The sequence below is a fragment of the Festucalex cinctus genome, chromosome 8 (genome assembly GCF_051991245.1).
Source record: "Festucalex cinctus isolate MCC-2025b chromosome 8, RoL_Fcin_1.0, whole genome shotgun sequence".
In the NCBI taxonomy this organism is placed as follows: Eukaryota; Metazoa; Chordata; class Actinopteri; order Syngnathiformes; family Syngnathidae; genus Festucalex; species Festucalex cinctus.
In genome coordinates, this window is record NC_135418.1 from 5,997,149 (window position 1) to 6,014,921 (window position 17,773).

Sequence of the window (17,773 nt, forward strand, 5' to 3'; positions counted from 1 at the left end):
TGCCTAGTAAATTGGTATATTATTTTACTAAAACAGGTCAAGAAAAACAAAAGCCACATGGAGATGCACAAACAAGACTGCAAATCACAATGCGTGTACAGAAAGGGTGGCATAATGCCTGCATGTGTTATCCAACCTGTTTGACAAGTTGAGAAGCATGACAGGCCAAACGTGACTGGGAGTCACCTGCTGGGTAGCTCATCATCTGCAGCAAACAAGACGCCATGAGCCTTTACAAATGATTTGTTTTTGGGAACTAAGTATTGAGAAAAATCGGAGAAGCTACTTAAACCTACTGCAGTGAGCACTGAGAGCTATGGCCTTATACAATAGGTGGCAAAGAAACATCAGTATTGCTCCATTATGTCATAGCCACAGAACTACAAAAACAGTAAAAAAGTCATTACAGTGATATTCTGTGTCATATATATATATATATATATATATATATATATATATATATATATATATATATATATATATATATATAAGTACTTCATGAAGCTTCATGAAGTTTCATTTTCCTATTACTACAAACTGCATGCTCTGTGATGTGACTAATATTCTCTGAATGTCTAATTTTCTGAGTTTATGTATTATTTGTACACATGTCCGGCAGACCCAGGCCGAGTTACGTTTTCCTCATTTCACCACTTCTTCACCTTTTAGAGTTATTGTGGGACGTCCGGAAGTAGTTGTGTGTGTGTATATGGCACGGGCGTCTGTGGGGTATGGGAATATTTGGCCAGCTAATCAGCATTAAATTGAAATGTTAAGCAGTCAGTCAACAAACCCCAGCTAGGAAGTGTGCCTCGCTGTTGGCCTCTCACGTCAAGGCTAAGACAAGGCGAGTACAACACAACAGTACTGGATTTAAAATTGGACCCAAGAGAAATAAACATCCTGTATTCGTACTTCAAAATGTTTGCTTAGTTCTTGTTTACCGCAAAACTGATGTTTGTTTATGTACAGCACTTTGTATACAGCAACTCCTGTTTTTAAAGCGTTTTATAAATAAAGTTGAGTTGAGTTGAGTTGAGTTGAGTTGAGTTGAGTTCTGCCATTGGCCAAGGGTCCGGCGTGGAATCCTGGAGGTTAAAGTAAGTAATTTTCAACAAAAAAGGAAAACCTTTCCGTGGTTTCATTGATACGCTGCGTCAATGCGTCGGTGTAGGCTACACTTAGATTCTTTTGAATGGCTGTCTAAACACGAGACCTTTTCCACAATTTTCGAAAAAGTGCAAAATGCGAATTGATTCGAATTTCATTCCTTGATGTTAACGCGAATGGCGAATGGACATTTTGGGTGTGGGAAAATGGAAACTCCACAAAAGAACCTCAGATTAGAATCTCCAACCAACCATAAAGCTGAGGCAGATGTGCTAACCATTTGTTTAATAAACTGTTATATTGCAAACATGCTTTTAACAACGTTAGCTTAAGACAGTACTTCTCAAATAGTGGGGCTGGCCCCCCCAGGGGGGTGCGAGGCTCCTTCAAGGGGGGCGCGTTTGACCTCGGGAAACATGCTTTTTTATTTTTTATTTAAATTTTTTTTTTACTGTCCTAGAATAAAGTGCAATTGCGCCTCCACTACATTAGGGGGCAGTGGCACTGTCATTATTGGCAGAGTGTGCGCAGGGATCATTCGCGTGTAGGGGTTTTGTTTGCACTGAGCATGCATGCTTTGCACACAGCAAAAACAATCAGCACAAATTATTTTATATATTTTTGTTTTGCAGGTTAAAGTTTTTTTTTAATATTGTGCTCCTCAGTTAATGTTGGTGATCAGTATGAATGCATTATTATTTATTGATTTTATGTCATTTTATTTTTCCGTATCATATGGTTTGACATGGTCAGTCAAAAAAATGTTTAGTTTAATTAAGGATTTAATTTTATTTTTTAATTTCAGATGCATTTTAAATCTTTTCTGTTGCCCTTAATAAAGCTATTCTTTGTTGTAAGTTGGTCCATATTTCTTTCTTTTTTTTATCTTATACTTTAATACGGATACGGTGTTATGCAGAGTTGTGCTTATGAAAATTTTATCAACAAATGATAGTATTTATAGTCGCGGGGGGGGATTTTTCTTCTTACTGGGGGGGGCATGACAGAAAATAAATGAGAAGCACTGGCTTAAGAAACCATGACCAAATCCAAACGTATTAATTTAGGACAGACCAACTGGAAGCTTGATGAAACATATTACAATACTGTACTAAACTGCAGAGAGACAAGCCGTTTCACACCATCAAAGATTAAATGCATCCCCTTTGCCACATGAACCAACTCTGTTGGACGTCGCCTATTGAGTATATTTGCTGCAGCGCATCAAAGACAGCAACAAGATAGACACAGCCTGGGACTCTTGGGGTATGTTCATAGACAGCGCTCGAAAAGTGTTGGGAAAATGACTGTTCGTATACAATGAAAAGGAGAATTGGGCGGCAGAGCCTGCTGACTCACCATAATCAGAATAGCTGAGCACTGCTTTTGCTTGAGGTAAAATTTCCTTCCACCCCCCTCTTAAAAATTGATGCTGTACAGAGATATCAGTCAGAGGTAAGAAAGCCTGAAAGATCTTTTCTTTCTGAACATCCAGTGAACTGAATGCATGTTGCACAGCTCCGACTAAAGCTCTGACCAGGTTGGAAAATCAGCATGAGCACTGAGGAGGGAGGGTGCGGGGGTTATACATTCATTGTCAGTCCCAGTGCTATTAAATTTCAAATTCACAGTCAATTACATGGCAATATACATTCACCAGGCACTTCATTAGGTAAACCTTCACAATATAATTACATCCAATATTAGAGTGGAGTTAAAAAAAAAAAAAATCTGCATTTGAAAAGACAATGGAACAAAGTAAAGAATAGAGCCACAGACCTTTGCCCGGATGAAACAATCCAAATTTTAATCAACACCAGAATTCCCAAAACACATCATTATCACAAGCTACAAACCAAAGATCAAAAGGCATCTGATCTGAAATGGCAAAATAAAATGTGCTACTGAAATGTGTTTATTAAAACCATGAAATCATGACTTTACAATTTTGAAGGAGTGTTCACACAACTTACTGGTGAAAATGGGGGCGTGGGGGGGACTTTGGTGTTCGTTTTCTATATCAAATTACAGTAGTTAAGAACATGTCAATGTTAATGCAACAAGCAACAGTGAGCGTTTGTAATCCAGTTAATGAACGCTAAAACTTTTGCGCACTCGAACCCTCCCTGCGCAGTGTCGAGTGTGTGGGTGGCCATATAGCCTTCTTCTGATGAATGACTATCAGTTTGTCGAGCATAATCGCTAAATCCAGAAGCTCGCACTTGACTGCCAGAGAAAACACAGAGTTTAACAACACCTCCAAATGCATGCTAGTGTCACCTGCTATGCAAATGTTCAACTGCCTCAAATGGGATCGGCAGCCGTGGGAGGATTACAGTGAATTCATTAAAATAAATAAATAAAATTAAATTAAATAAAAAAAAAAGTGGTCATTACAGTATCATTATTTTTTCCCCCTCAAGTGAGTGAAGATCATACAAATTGTGCGAGGTGCAGAATATTTGATGCAGATCAATTTTAGTTGAGATTTTGCTTTAGGAAGTGAGCTTAGACCCTGCTTTCAAATGAAACAATGAAACCTTTCACTTTGTTATCTACAAAGAAGCAACCTGCTTCAATTCTGTCAGCTGCACAAGCAGGGATAACACTCAAGCAAGTGTTAAGAGCAGCGGTTCTTCACCTTGATGGAGATATTGAACCTCACTTTTAAATGCACATTCACTCATGCCTTCGTTATTGAAAAATAAAATGTGATTTACTTCAAATTCAAGACATAGGTATAAGGTTTACTGATGAACACCTTGAATTCATAAAGTAATTGTGCTCTTGTGCTCCATGCATCTTAAAGATTTCCTGAAATGAGCTTTGCAGCAATGACACCAACCATCCTCTGGGCGCCCTAATATTGTATCAAAAGAAACCCAGCCCTCCAAAACTGAAACATGACAGTGGCTTGGTTTTACTGGTAGCTTGATAAAAGTGCTGCTCAATTGCAAGGTACGAGTCTCTGTCGGGCTTGGGACCACAGCAGAAATTTGTGGAAGCAGTCCAGATCTACGGGAAGGCCCTGATGCTCCTTCATACCTTCTCCTACCGCTCCTGCACACAAGTGTCAATACGAGTGACCCGCACCCTGGAAGACTTCAACGGTCCCATCCGTGTCATCTCATTCAACCCCAACTACGTGCGCAATGTGTCCCGGTGCTGGGCCGCCAAAGGCCTCAACAACTATCAGCCCACCACGGGCATATTAATGGCCAGTCTGGCTCTGGAGCTGTTCTCCGAGGTTCACCTGTACGGCTTCTGGCCCTCTCACAAACACCCAGACGGACACATTCTCACCGAGCACTACTACGATGATCTCAAATGCTTACCCGTGCAAAACATGCCCAAAGAGTTTAAACTGCTGTCCACGCTGGGCAAGCAGGGTGTGCTCAGGCTTCACCTGGAGGCTTGTCCACCCAAGGAAAGTGTGTGACTCTTTTGCGCTGGGGAAATTTTTAAGATTTCATCATTTCTCTGCTTCATTTAAAGCATAGCATTTTTTACTAACACCAGTTCTTATTGTTAGTATAAAATATGCAATCATTATTTATTATTATTATTATTATTATTATTATTATTATTATTATTATTATTATTAAATACAATAGAACAAGGGGTTAATGGGGTACACAAGATTGACTTTTTTTCTGATCCTTTTGGAGCACTGCTACATGTGTTTTTTAATTTGTTTTGTTTATCTATTTTTTTTTTTATTTGGTCTTCAAAATAAACGATTCATTCCTTCAAAAAAAAAAAAAAAAAAAATGAAATGTTCACGAAATTGTACCTTGTTGCAGAGTTGCAGTCTCCACGACGGACTACTCTTACCCCGGGTTTTCACTGGATGCGGTTGCGGTGCGGTTGCGGTGCGGTGCGTCTTGACTGCGTGCTCCGGACGGGTCAATTTTTTTGTCAATCCACACCGGCTCCGCACAGCTGCGGTCCGGCAGCTCCGTCGCCGCCCACTTCCCAACGTGTCTCGCGGGACCGCGCGCGCGCGATCATGTGGCATTTCACAACGACAAACATACAGAATGTCTGTGCTCTTCTGCTATGAGATTCCATGCAGCATCCTTTTTTTGGTTGTCCTTGTAAAGTATATTAATAACGAGAGTCGGGTCAGTGCGGGTCCACTCTTTATTTCTGTCTTCCCCGTCCGGCTGCCGCTCAGTACGGCAAGCGAGACGGGCACAACAAGCAATCGCGAACATCAAACTCACAATACATTACAGTCCTTATAAAAAGGATGTGCCGTGTAATATATTATTTTGTGGTTTTCCACCTCCAATATAAACCTCTCCTCGTCCATGTTCGCTGGTGTCTAAACCGTGAATGAGCACATGGCCCGGCGACGCCCACGTCACGTTTTGCTGAAAGCTTGCGAAATAGGAGCTGGCGAGTGTTTTATTCTGAAAGGTAACCGGAAATTTATTTTGAAACTGCCTCGGTCTTCCTGTCCCGCTCGATGTGTTTTGTGCTAGCTTGCCATTTGCCGGAGGCCTACCGCTGCGGCGTCCGGCAAAAATAGAAAATAGGTCTATCCTTGCGGAAGGCTTGCGGCACGCCGCAGGCCTTCCGCAGTCGACACGCAACGCACCCGCAAGCGGTGTAAACTGCACCATTCGAATGAATGGAATCTAATTGCTTGCGTCGCCGGACCGCACCGCAACCGCACCGCAACCGCACCGCAACCGCAACCGGTGAAAACCCGGGGTTAGCCTAGCATCAAACGAGCGGATTTTGGTGGCGTGGCCAAGGCTCACCAGACTTAGTGTGTTTTTGACAACAAAATGAGTTGGGCGTGGCCAAGTCTAATCTTTTCCGTGTGCTCCTTCTTACAAACAGAGGGGCATATTCACTAAGAATGCGCTGCGTCCGGTAATAGCACGAAATATTGCACCACAACTGCACCCGCAGTCTGCGCCCAGTTACCCACCTATTCACAAGGGATATTGCTCTAATCATATACCGGCGCAAACATGCCCACAAAACTGACAACTTGGAGCAAATTTGCACCTGATTTACCACACATGGCAATGGATTTGCGCCAAGAACATGGTTGTTATAGTAACAGTTGCGAGAAAGATGACATCAGAAAGCGAGGTTGGACCGAGAGTAAACGTTTAGAGCGCCATTAAACTGTACAGAGCAGAGAGGACGACAATGACGTCATTCATTCATAAAGTACAAATTATTGGTGCGATCGTTTTATAAAAACATATTTTCAGAGGTTGGCGTGTGCATACAGTATGCATTTGGCATGTCATTGCTGATCAGCCCGAGTTACGTATGTCCTAAACTGACACGTATGTATGTAAATTAGGTAATTTGCATGCATTTGACAAAAATATGCTCACCCCAATGCAAATGAGATTCAGTGATATACAGCATCTAATTCACTAACGCCAGCGCAAATAACCACACCACGTTTGCGTGACGCAAATAACGTTTTTGGAAAGCATGTATTAACCTGACGAACCTCAATCTCCGGCAGTGCATGCCATTTGCCGCACAACATGCGCGGCTGATCACGCAGAGAGGAGAGAAAGAGAGAGAGGGAGAAGTATTTCCGTGTTAGTTTATGACACATAACGTAACCCGGGCTGATCGGCAATGGCGGGGAGGCATTTTACGATCATTCTTAAGTGCCAGATATATACTGTACGCCCACGCCAACATCTGAAAATATATTTTTTTTAAAAACGATCGCACCAGTAATTTGTACTTTATGAATGAATGACGTCGTTGTGGTCCTCGCTGCTTTGTACAGCTTAATGGCGCTCTAAACGCTTACTCTCGGTCCAACCTCGCTTTCTGATAATGTCATCTTTCTCGCAGCTGTTACTATAACAACCATGTTCTTGCCGCAAATCCATTGCCATGTGTGGTCAATCAGGTGCAAATTTGCTCCAAGCTGTCAGTTTTGTGGGCGTGTTTGCGCCGGTATATGATTAGAGCAATATCCCTAGTGAATAGGTGGGTAACTTGGCGCAGACTGCGGGTGCAGTTATGGTGCAATATTTTGTGCTATTACCGGACGCAGCGCATTCTTAGTGAATATGCCCCCATGTGTTTAGTTCTACATGTGAATTCATATTGCACATATTCATATGACCACTTTCTTTTAGTTCTTGACATATTTAGTATGAAGGGGTTTCAAGAATAAAGAAATCACACGACGAACCATCACAACAATCACAAGTCGACCAAATTCCCACAGCACAAATAGGGTATATGCCACGGAAGAGGCGGGACTGTTTTTGCACATGAGCTTTGGTTTCGGTTCGTTTTGCGACGTGTGGCTTGCGTCAAAATAAAATAAAAAATAAAAAATTAATAAATTTAAAAAATTAAAAAATCAAAACTTGTGCTTCCGACTTTGTGCCCCTCGGTTGCGCGTTCGCAATCTGGACCGGAACCAAACTCATGTGCAAAATCACGGAAGTCGGAAGTCCCGCCTCTTCCATGGCATATACCCCATTGGCCAAGCAATGTATGATCACCTGCAGCCAATGATGGCCAAGCGGGGCATATCATTGTCAATCATATGAGTTAGGCTATGTTTCTAGAGAGCTCCAATGAACAACTGAGAGCTGTTACTTGGCTTGCTTTCTTGACTTCTTTTTCATTTATTCGGGACCTAGGCTACTTTGTAGCTCACTCGCCAGTCTCCATGTTTAAATGAAGAAAATGTGCATTAAATTGCACTTTGAGGTCTTTAGCATTATTAATAAAAAAAAAGATAAATAGAACTTTGTCATCGATTCTTTTATAAAACATGTCTGCCCATTAAAAAAAGAAATGTCAAATATGGTGGTTTAGATTTTTGAAACACAACTTTAAGCCATGAATACCTTGTTATTTGGACCATGTATAAAATAAGAATGTATCCTACCTCATATTGTGCATAAAGTTGTATTCCTAAATCCTAAACGCCCAAATTTTTTGTTGATTTTTTTTTTTTTTTTTTGTAATGGGCAAAAGCAAATGAAGACAAAGTTTTATTGAGCTTTTCTTTTTTTTCTGATCCGAAAAACGATCTGATCCGTGACTCTAATCCGTCTATCCACGGTATAAAATCCTTATGCAATGTCAGAATTCCAAACTTGAGTGAAACTACCGGTAACTGAAATGAAAACAATGCTTTTAATTATAACTGAAGGCTGTTTGAGTGCATCGCATATGTCTAGAAAACCCTAAACTTATGTGATGCACTCAAAAATACTCTGTCTGGGATAACTTTACATCCAAGCTTGATAAATACTTTGTGCATCTTCAATTATAGTATAAGTGCAATATGAACATTATATAACAAGAAAATTTGATAACAAGGTTCTGCTGTATGTGCATGTACTGTACATGCAAAAAAAAGAAATCTAATATGCAGTATTTCATCATTTGAATATCAAATTAAGTGTTTTGTGTATTCAAATGCATGCATAAAATAGAGTAGTCTTGCACATAATACAGTGAAAAATCTATCGTGAATTACTAGTGAGAGTTATGTTGATCCTTCCTGCTGCGTTCATTCATGGAACACATTGAGATGCTGAAGAGCATCGAGAAAAGATGCTGGTGCCAGCTTTTTTGGCTGTTGGATGCATGAGTGAAATGCACACTGACGAGGCAAAGCTGATGCAGCATACAACACACATCGTGTAGGGGTGTGTCTGCTGTGTGTTTGGGCAATTGGGCAATGAAATTCATCATGTAACGAACGTACTCAGTAGAGCAGAGACCTGTGCCAACGCAGAACGTTTGAGGGGTTCATATCAATGGCAGTTTTTAAAAATGTAAGCCATGCAACAAAATGTAATGGGTTATTTCAATGTACCAAAATGATTTGGTTACTCGGCAACTACTCGATGATCAAAATTATTTCAGCCTCTCAATAATAATTATTCTCTGGTTTCTATAGTCCTACACGAAAGCAGACTGATGAGCTTTAGTATTTCATTAAAACAAGACATCTGCAAAGAGAGCTGGGTATCAATTCAGATTTCCAAAATCGATTTGATTTGATTCAGAAAGGCCCGATTCGATTCGTTATTTGAAGGAAAAACATTCCCGAAGTTGATGCAAACTTTCCATTAGCATTTGCTAACTTCGTGGTTATGGAAGCCCAAAAGTGTCAAAATTCAATAAATAAAAAGGCCTTTTTGAAATAACTATTCTTTTGATAAATAACAGGCAATTATGTAATATGGCCATTAAATTTTAAAATGAGGTGTTAGTATTATTATGAAAAGTTTTATGCTATTCTTTAATATGTAACAAATATTTTATTTTGATTAAATATTTCATCATGATTATTTTAACAACGTCATACTTTTTAAAAATAATGACATTTAATTTATTTTCATGGTTTTATAAGATAATAAAACGTTTTACAAATTCAGTTTTTATTTCATAATGTCCTTTTCCACAATGGTCTTCTTTTACATACTGGCGTTTTACAGCCGAATGTCTTGGCCTGTCAATCAAAGTCAGTGGGTGGGACCACCTGTGTGAGCGGAGATCGCCGTGACGCCTACCCCGTAGCATGACGCAGAAGTTTAACAAGGCCTTTACGTTATGATCCGATTCTAAACGATTTGCTACTTCTTGGAGTACTTCTGAAAGTGACTTATCTCCCGTATCCATGCTTTAGCAAGCCTGTGACCGCCGTGGCTCCTCATCAGGCGCTAAACTCTCCACGCGTGAATCGATACTGCAAGTGTTGCTGCTCATGTCTGTATAAGGGACTCAGCCAATCACGTAACTGGCTCTGCCTCATGTCATTTGATTGACAGACCAAGACATTCGGCCGTAAAACGCCATTATGTAAAAGACGACCATTGTGGAAAATGACATTATGAAATAAAAACTGACTTTATAAAACAATTTATTTTCTTATAAAACCTTGAAAATAAATTAAATCTCATTATTTTTAAAAAGTATGACGTTGTTAAAATAATCATTATGAAATATTTAATCAAAATAAAATATTTGTTACATATTAAAGAATAGCACAACACTTTTCATAATACTAACACCTCATTTTAAAATTTAATGGCCATATTACATAATAGCCTGTTATTTATCAAGAGAAAAGTTATTTCAAAAAGGCCTTTTATTTATTGAATTTTGACACTTTTAGGCTTCCATACGTGGTAGCACTAGGCTAGCGATGTTTTAAAAACAAAGCGTGTTTTGTATTTAAATATACAGCGGATGTCATTCTTGACGTTGTGTATTTAGTTTTACAGTTAACTCCAACTGTGGTGTCATTAAACAGCTTAAAGGACAACAGAATAACGTACACTACGCACTTGCTAGTTGCTAATGCTACGCAAGCAAAATGGTGCATTCAGAGTACTTTCACAGTGTCAGAAACTTTGACTTTCTTTGATGACGTTTTAAGGGGAAAATAATCGGCCATTTAGCTCAATTGGCCGATTGTTTTGGCCTATGTTTGAAGGCTGACAATTGGCCGATTATAACTGTCGGCCGATTAATCGGTCGGGCCCTATTTGGCACATTAATTTACGGGAGTAACAAAATGAATGAATCGATATATCGATATTTTAGACCCAGCCCTATTTGCAAACATAGGTTCATACATGGCAGAGGTGGATAATGAGATGACCAGGTGATCAGGAATTTTGTGAGTTTCCTGAACAGCCAGTGCATTCTTGGGCAGGTGGCTGGTCGGCCCAAGCAGAAAATATTAAACGGCCCATGTTGCCAACTTCTGTGCGTACTCCCTTCCCACAGCGACGAACGACAAATATTTCGGGCTGAATTTCGGTCAAACGCTCCCGGCCAAAGAAACTGGGTCCATACGCCGATGACAATAAATTGCCCTGTTTTTCACAGCCCAAAAAGTTGGCAAGTATGCACACGCTCATGTAAACCTCTAAGAAGCATATGTACGGAGAGAGATATTTTGCACAACAAAAAAGAGCAGTTGGCCGTCACCCATAAGTCAAGCCTGAGCATGTAGGCAAACACAGCAAATGCAATTTCTCCACACCATGGTGCTTACATGTCCCAGCAGTGCGTGAGTGTGCGTGTTCATGTGGGTGTGTGTAATTACAAGTGGGTGTGTTTGACAGGCTTCGGCACACACTGAAACAGCTGATCGGAGAACATGCACGCAACTTGGTCATGACGATGCAAAGCCAAGAGCGAACGCTGCCCTCACAGAGAGCAGAGTGGACCCTGCAAGATTCCGACAGCCCGCATGATGATGTCAACACAAATCGGGGCCGCGTGGGCTCACAAAGACCTTCCAAATCGCGCATTCTTGCCACTGAATAAGCACCATCATTCCCACGATGGCATTCCTCCTCCAGTAGAGGTCGGTAAACAAGCCAAGCCAAAGTCCACGCACGTTATTAGATAATATACAAAAGCACTGGAGCCTTTTTTCCTGTACTGTGCCATAGCAGCAAAAGCACACGCACAGCATAGCATCACAATTGTTTGATATGAATGCGTAAATAAGAATACATCGTTTCGGAAAACCATCTAACATAGACAAGACAGATTTTATGACGAAATGCACGTAAAACATAATTCAACATACCTTGTTAGAACGACATCCAGGAGGAGAGCGAGGTGAATGTCGCACACGGCTTAAGTCACTCCTCGGCGTTTATTCCTCTGCTATGACGAAAGGAAAGAAGGGGAGCGTGCGTGCGCGCATGTTTTGCCGGTGAAAAGCCTAATGACAAGAGAGCGGAGGAGGAGAGAAAAAGAGGGAGGGACGAGGGAAAACGACGCATGCATTTAATTTCTGACTTTGGAGCAGACTGCATTTTTTTTTTTTTTTTTTCAAGAAATGTACGTCCAGCAAGTAAACTCACATTTCGATCAAGGTGCTCCATCAATCCATGATGTGTGTCAAATTCATGCGCACATTTAAATAGCTATTCCGATGTTTTATTTTAAATTCGCACCTTGTTTTTAAATGGAATATTTTAAAAGGTCCACGTTCGATCAGAGGGGCTGCTGTCATTTCGCGCTATGTCGTCAGAACCTTCCCCTTTGATTGCATCACCAAGTCAAACATCACAACCTTCGCCTGACCATTGACAAGTGATTGGATTTAGCAGCACAAAAGCCACTGCAACAGCAGTCACCTTTTGCGCTGGGGGGAAAAATGAGCCAACCTGTCAAGAGCACAAATGTGCAGATACCAGTTGCAGGCGGTTTGCAGAAATTCTGGGATTTCGGGGGATTGTTGGCCATGGACAGGTGGCGCTGTCGGCAGTGTCGACTGTGGCTTGTGTTTGTGAGTTTGACAACAAAAAGTGCGTGCGTGTGTGGGTGTGGGTGTGTGTGTGTGTGGGGGGGGGGTGTCTGTGTGTGTGTGTATATATATATATATATATATATATATATATATATATATATATATATATATATATATATATATATATATATATATATATATATATTGTAGTGATTGGAACATAATTCACCCCCAGAACGTTGCGATGAAGGGGGAGTTTGTTGGGATGAAAGGATGAAAGGATAAAAGGACGAAATGTTAGTAGGTCTGTGAGCCTCGCGCAGAGTGAGTTGTTGATGATGTCAATAAAACGCCAGTCTTTGGTTCTGGACTTCAACACTCCGCCTCTGACTCCCGTCACTACTCGCTACATTGGTGACCCCGACATCCGCCTCGTTGACGTTTCCGAGGCTGAGAATTTGATCGAATTGAGCGACATGGCGAACTCCGCTGATCTCAAGTTACCGGAGTTTTGGGAGTCGGCCGCGGCGACGTGGTTTGTACAAGCTGAAGCTCAGTTTGCCATCCGGGGAATTACGGACGATTCCACGCGCTACTACCACGTCGTGGCCGCGCTCGGGAGCTCCACGGCGGCCAGAGCTGTGAGTTTTATCACCTCTCCCCCGGCACGGGATATGTACGCGGGGCTCAAAGCGTACCTCCTTAAGACCTTCGAGCTGTCACGGCCGGAAAGGGCTCGCCGCCTTTTCGCCATCCAGGGCCTAGGGGACAGTAAGCCATCCGAGGTAATGGAAAAAATGCTGTACCTGCTTGGCACGGAGGAGCCGAACTTTTTATTTATTGAACTGTTTCTGCGCCACATGCCTCCTCATGTCCAGACAGCGCTAGCGAACACTACCATCTCTGAGCCACGTGCTCTGGCGGAGCAAGCTGACCGTTTTTTCCTGGCCACCCAGCGTCACAACCACGAGTTCTTGGCCTCTGCACGCGCCTTCCCAGTCCCGGCGGCCGCAACGGCACCTCATAAGGTACGCGCTGCCGTGGATGGCCGATCAGCCCCTGGCTTATGCTATTTTCACGCACGTTTTGGAACCAAGGCGAAGAGGTGCCGCGCCCCTTGCTCCTTTGTTGCGTCGGGAAACGGCAACGCCTCCACTCAGTTGCAGCTGTGAGTGGGGGCGCAGAGTGCCGGCTGCTGTTTATCATGGACACCTTCTCCAGACTCAAATTCCTTTGTGACTCCGGCGCCCGCAGAAGCGTGTTGCCTGCCTCGGCTGAAGATGCTGCCGGGGGCACTCACGGCCCGCACCTGTCAGCGGCCAACGATGCACCGATCCGGACCTACGGCACTAAGACAGTGGATGTATGTTTTGGGGAGCGCCGGTTCACTTGGGACTTTGTCACTGCGGACATTTCTTTTCCCCTTCTTGGCGCGGACTTTTTGTGTGCCCACAGTCTACTGGTGGATGTTAAAAATGGCCGCCTGTTGGACGCTGTGACGTTTTCCACTGTTGCTTGTGGGTGTGATGTGGAGACGTTTGAGGGCCTTGCCAGCCCGCTCTCAGATGACGGTGTGTTCACGCGGCTTCTTGGAGAATTCCCCAGCCTGACCACGCCTACATTTGCAGCCACTTCTACCAAGCATGGGGTCGAGCACCACATCGAGACCGTGGGTCCGCCGGTTCACGCTAAGGCCCGACGCCTCAACCCTGATAGATTGGCCACAGCTAAGTCCGAATTCGCCAACATGGAACGCCTTGGCATAATTCGTCGTTCGGACAGCCCGTGGGCCTCGCCTCTCCACATGGTTCCGAAGTCGGACGGCGGCTGGCGACCGTGTGGAGACTATCGCCGCCTCAATGATGCCACGACGCACGATCGCTATCCGGTCCCGCACATACAGGACTTCTCTGCCCACCTGGCAGGTGCGAAGGTGTTTTCCAAGGTGGACTTGGTACGGGGCTATCACCAAGTTCCGGTACACCCCGCCGATGTACCTAAGACTGCTGTGATAACACCTTTCGGACTGTTCGAGTTTCTCAGGATGCCATTCGGCCTTAAAAACGCGGCCCAGTCTTTTCAGCGTCTCATGGACTCTGTTCTCCGGGACATGCCGTTCCTCTTCGTCTACTTGGATGACATCCTGGTGGCCAGCTCCTCCATCGGAGAACACCTTTCACACCTCCGGCAGCTTTTCTCCAAGCTCAGCCAGGCTGGACTGATTATTAACCGAGCTAAATGTGTCTTTGGTGTGCCCTCCATCCAATTCCTTGGCCACCTCATCAACGAGGACGGCGCCACCCCGCTCCCGGCAAAAGTGGAAGCTGTTGCCGCTTTTCCTCGACCCCAGACGGCCCAGGGTCTCAGCGAGTTCCTCGGGATGGCGACTTTTTACCACAGGTTCATCCGCCACGCTACCCATGTGATGCACCCGCTTTACGACGCACTTAAGGGTGTGGCTCCTAACCGTGCGGTCGACTGGACCGATGTGAGAGTCAAGGCTTTTGAAGAGACGAAAGCCGCGCTGTCCCAAGCGGCCTTGTTGGCCCACCCGCGCCCGGATGCCCCGATCGCCCTCACTACTGACGCATCTGATTTTGCCGTTGGGGCTGTTTTGGAGCAGCGCGTCGAAGGTGCGTAGCAGCCACTCGCCTTTTTCAGCCGCCGGTTGGTCCCTCGGGAGCGCAAGTACAGCACGTTCGACAGGGAGCTCCTTGCTGTCTGGCTGGCGATCCGCCACTTCCGCTTCATCCTGGAGGGCCGTGAGTTCACGGTCTTCGTCGATCACAAGCCGCTCACCTTCTCCATGTCGAAGTTGTCCGAGCCGTGGTCTGCGCGGCAACAGCGCCAGTTGTCGTTCATATCTGAATACACCACGGACATCCGACATATCACTGGCAAGGACAACGTGGTCGCGGATTGTCTGTCCAGGGCAGCCGTCAACACGGTACAGCTGGGCCTCGACTTTTCCCGGATGGCGGTCGACCACGCTTCCGACCGTGACACCCAGTCGCTTCGGGACACCGGGTTGCATGTTAAACCGGCTCATGTTGACCTGGCCGGACCCTTGGACGTGCCCCGCGCCCCCCGCCGCGGCTGCCCCCTTGGGCTGCGCCTTGTGGACCGTGTGGGGTCCCTTCCAGTTGTTCCTGCATCCCCGCCAGTTGGTGCGCGGGACTGTTCTGGTGTTTCTGCGGTGTCCCTCCCGCCCTCGCTCCCTGGGTCCTGTAACCGCAGGGGTCGGGCAGTTTTGCCGCCCCGTCATCCGGAGTTTGATTGTGGGTGAATTCTGGGGGGGCTTGTGTAGTGATTGGAACATAATTCACCCACAGAATGTTGGGACGAAGGGGGAGTTTGTTGGGATGAAAGGATGAAAGGATAAAAGGACGAGATGTTAGTAGGTCTGTGAGCCTCGCGCAGAGTGAGTTGTTGATGATGTCAATAAAACGCCAGTCTTTGGCTCTGGACTTCAACACTCCGCCTCCGACTCCCGTCACTACTCGCTACAATATATATATATATATATATATATATATATATATATATATATATATATATATATATATATATATATATATATATATATATATATATATGTATATATATCAGTCGCGTGGCCACAAGGGCGTGAGCTAAAGAATGTTGTGGTATTTTTATTATTAATTTCAATATTAAATCACATTTAATTATTATTTTATACCGCTGTGTAGGTATAAAATTAAAGTGGAAATATTCAGGACTGACGCAGGTTGATATGCACACACTGTAATGTAACCAGCTCCCATGGTGAGTGAAATGACAAAATCTCTCTCTCTCTCTCTCTCTCTCTCTCTCTCTCTCTCTCTCTCTCCTTTCATATATATATATATATATATATATATATATATATATATATATATGTATATATATGTATACACACACACACACACACACATACACATGGGTGGCACGGTGGTGTCACAGCCTGGGTCGCATGCGCCAGAGTTCATGACCTGTTATGTGTCTTTTTAAGTACTGATGTAACAAGTGCCTGTTTAGAAAACGTGATGTTCGTGTTGTGAACCTTTAATCCTTTAGGTGATGTCGTTCTTTAGTCCTTTATGATTCACTGTCTGTGGGTGCAGTCTGAGAATTGTGTGTGGTTTGGTTTATTGTCCACCTGTCCTGTGTACTGCGTCTCTGGGTTTCTGCCTCTCGACATGAAAAAGTTCAAATCTTATTTGTGTCTGCATTCTGGGATCCAACCCTTCAGCACACAACAGGTGGATGACTGGTTAGCACGTCCGCCTCCCAGTACTGAGGACTCGGGTTCGAGTCCAGGCTCCGGCCTTCCTGGTTGGAGTTTGCATGTTCTCCCCGTGCCTGCGTGGGTCTTCTCCGGGTACTCCGGTGCAGGTTAATTGGGCGCTCCGAATTGTCCCTAGGTGTGCTTGTGTGTGTGGATGGTTGTTCGTCTCTGTGTGCCCTGCGATTGGCTGGCAACCAGTTCAGGGTGCACCCCGCCTACTGCCCGAAGCCGGCTGTGATAGGCTCCAGCACCCCACCCCCGTGACCCTTGTGAGGAGAAAGCAGTTAAGAACAACTCAAAATGTCAAACTTTGCCGTATAGATTATAGTAACACAACTTTAAGCCATTAATACCTATTTTACACATGAACCATGTGAAAAATAATGTTTCTGCCTCATGTTGCACTAAAAGTTGTGTTTCTAAATGGCTATATTAGACATTTTGAATTGATTTTTTTCACTTAATGGGAAAAAGCGGTTTACAAAATAAAACACTAAATCCTTAACAGCTATATAGTAGACATTTTGAATTGATTTGGTTTTTATTTCATTTCAATTGCGTGTTACAAAATAAATGAAGACAAAGTACTATTTTTCTTGTTTTTTTTTTTTTTTTTTTTTTTTTTTTTTTTTGCTGATCTGAGAAGCGATCCAATCCGTGAGGCAAATCCGTGATACGATCTGAAATATAATGGGTGTCAAAATTAGTTTGTTAATTTTAAGGCCACTATTTTTTATTTTTTTATTTTTTTAATGAACCATTAATGACAGTTCCTTAGAGAGCCTGTACTGGGGAAATTCCAGTCGCCAAACAGCACACACATCCACGTCAAAATTTAGGAGTAATAAATGTAACAATATGCATATATTTGTGGAGACATGCGGTCAAGTTACTTCAAGTTACTTCATGTTAAAGATTTGATAGCTTTAATATGAAAAGAAAAATGCACTGAGCTGTAACCAACGTCTTGCAAATGCAATTACGCCACCTAGTGGCAGAAATATTACCTCAACACAAATCAATATTACTCATTTTTACAGTAAAACTTTATAATTTTAACTCAATTTTATGAAATATTATTTAAAATATTTTATCAATGACTAAAAGATGCAGCCATAATTCTATTATAA

At 43.3% G+C, this 17,773-nt stretch overlaps 1 protein-coding gene across 6 annotated transcripts in view; it reads right to left on the bottom strand.

Moving 5' to 3' along the window:
• Positions 1-12,352, bottom strand: part of LOC144024588 (band 4.1-like protein 1) — a 92,390-nt gene extending 80,038 nt beyond the window's left edge. For 2 of the 6 annotated variants that reach the window (XM_077531043.1, XM_077531044.1), the window contains exons 1-2: positions 11,967-12,351; positions 11,687-11,824 (exon numbers count right to left, since the gene is read on the bottom strand). The gene's annotated coding sequence lies outside the window, so the exon portion shown is untranslated. Of the gene's footprint in view, positions 1-11,686; positions 11,825-11,966 lie in introns of all 6 variants that reach the window. The other 4 variants (XM_077531045.1, XM_077531042.1, XM_077531046.1 and 1 more) reach the window with 3 other exon arrangements.
• Positions 12,353-17,773: the final 5,421 nt, after the last annotated feature.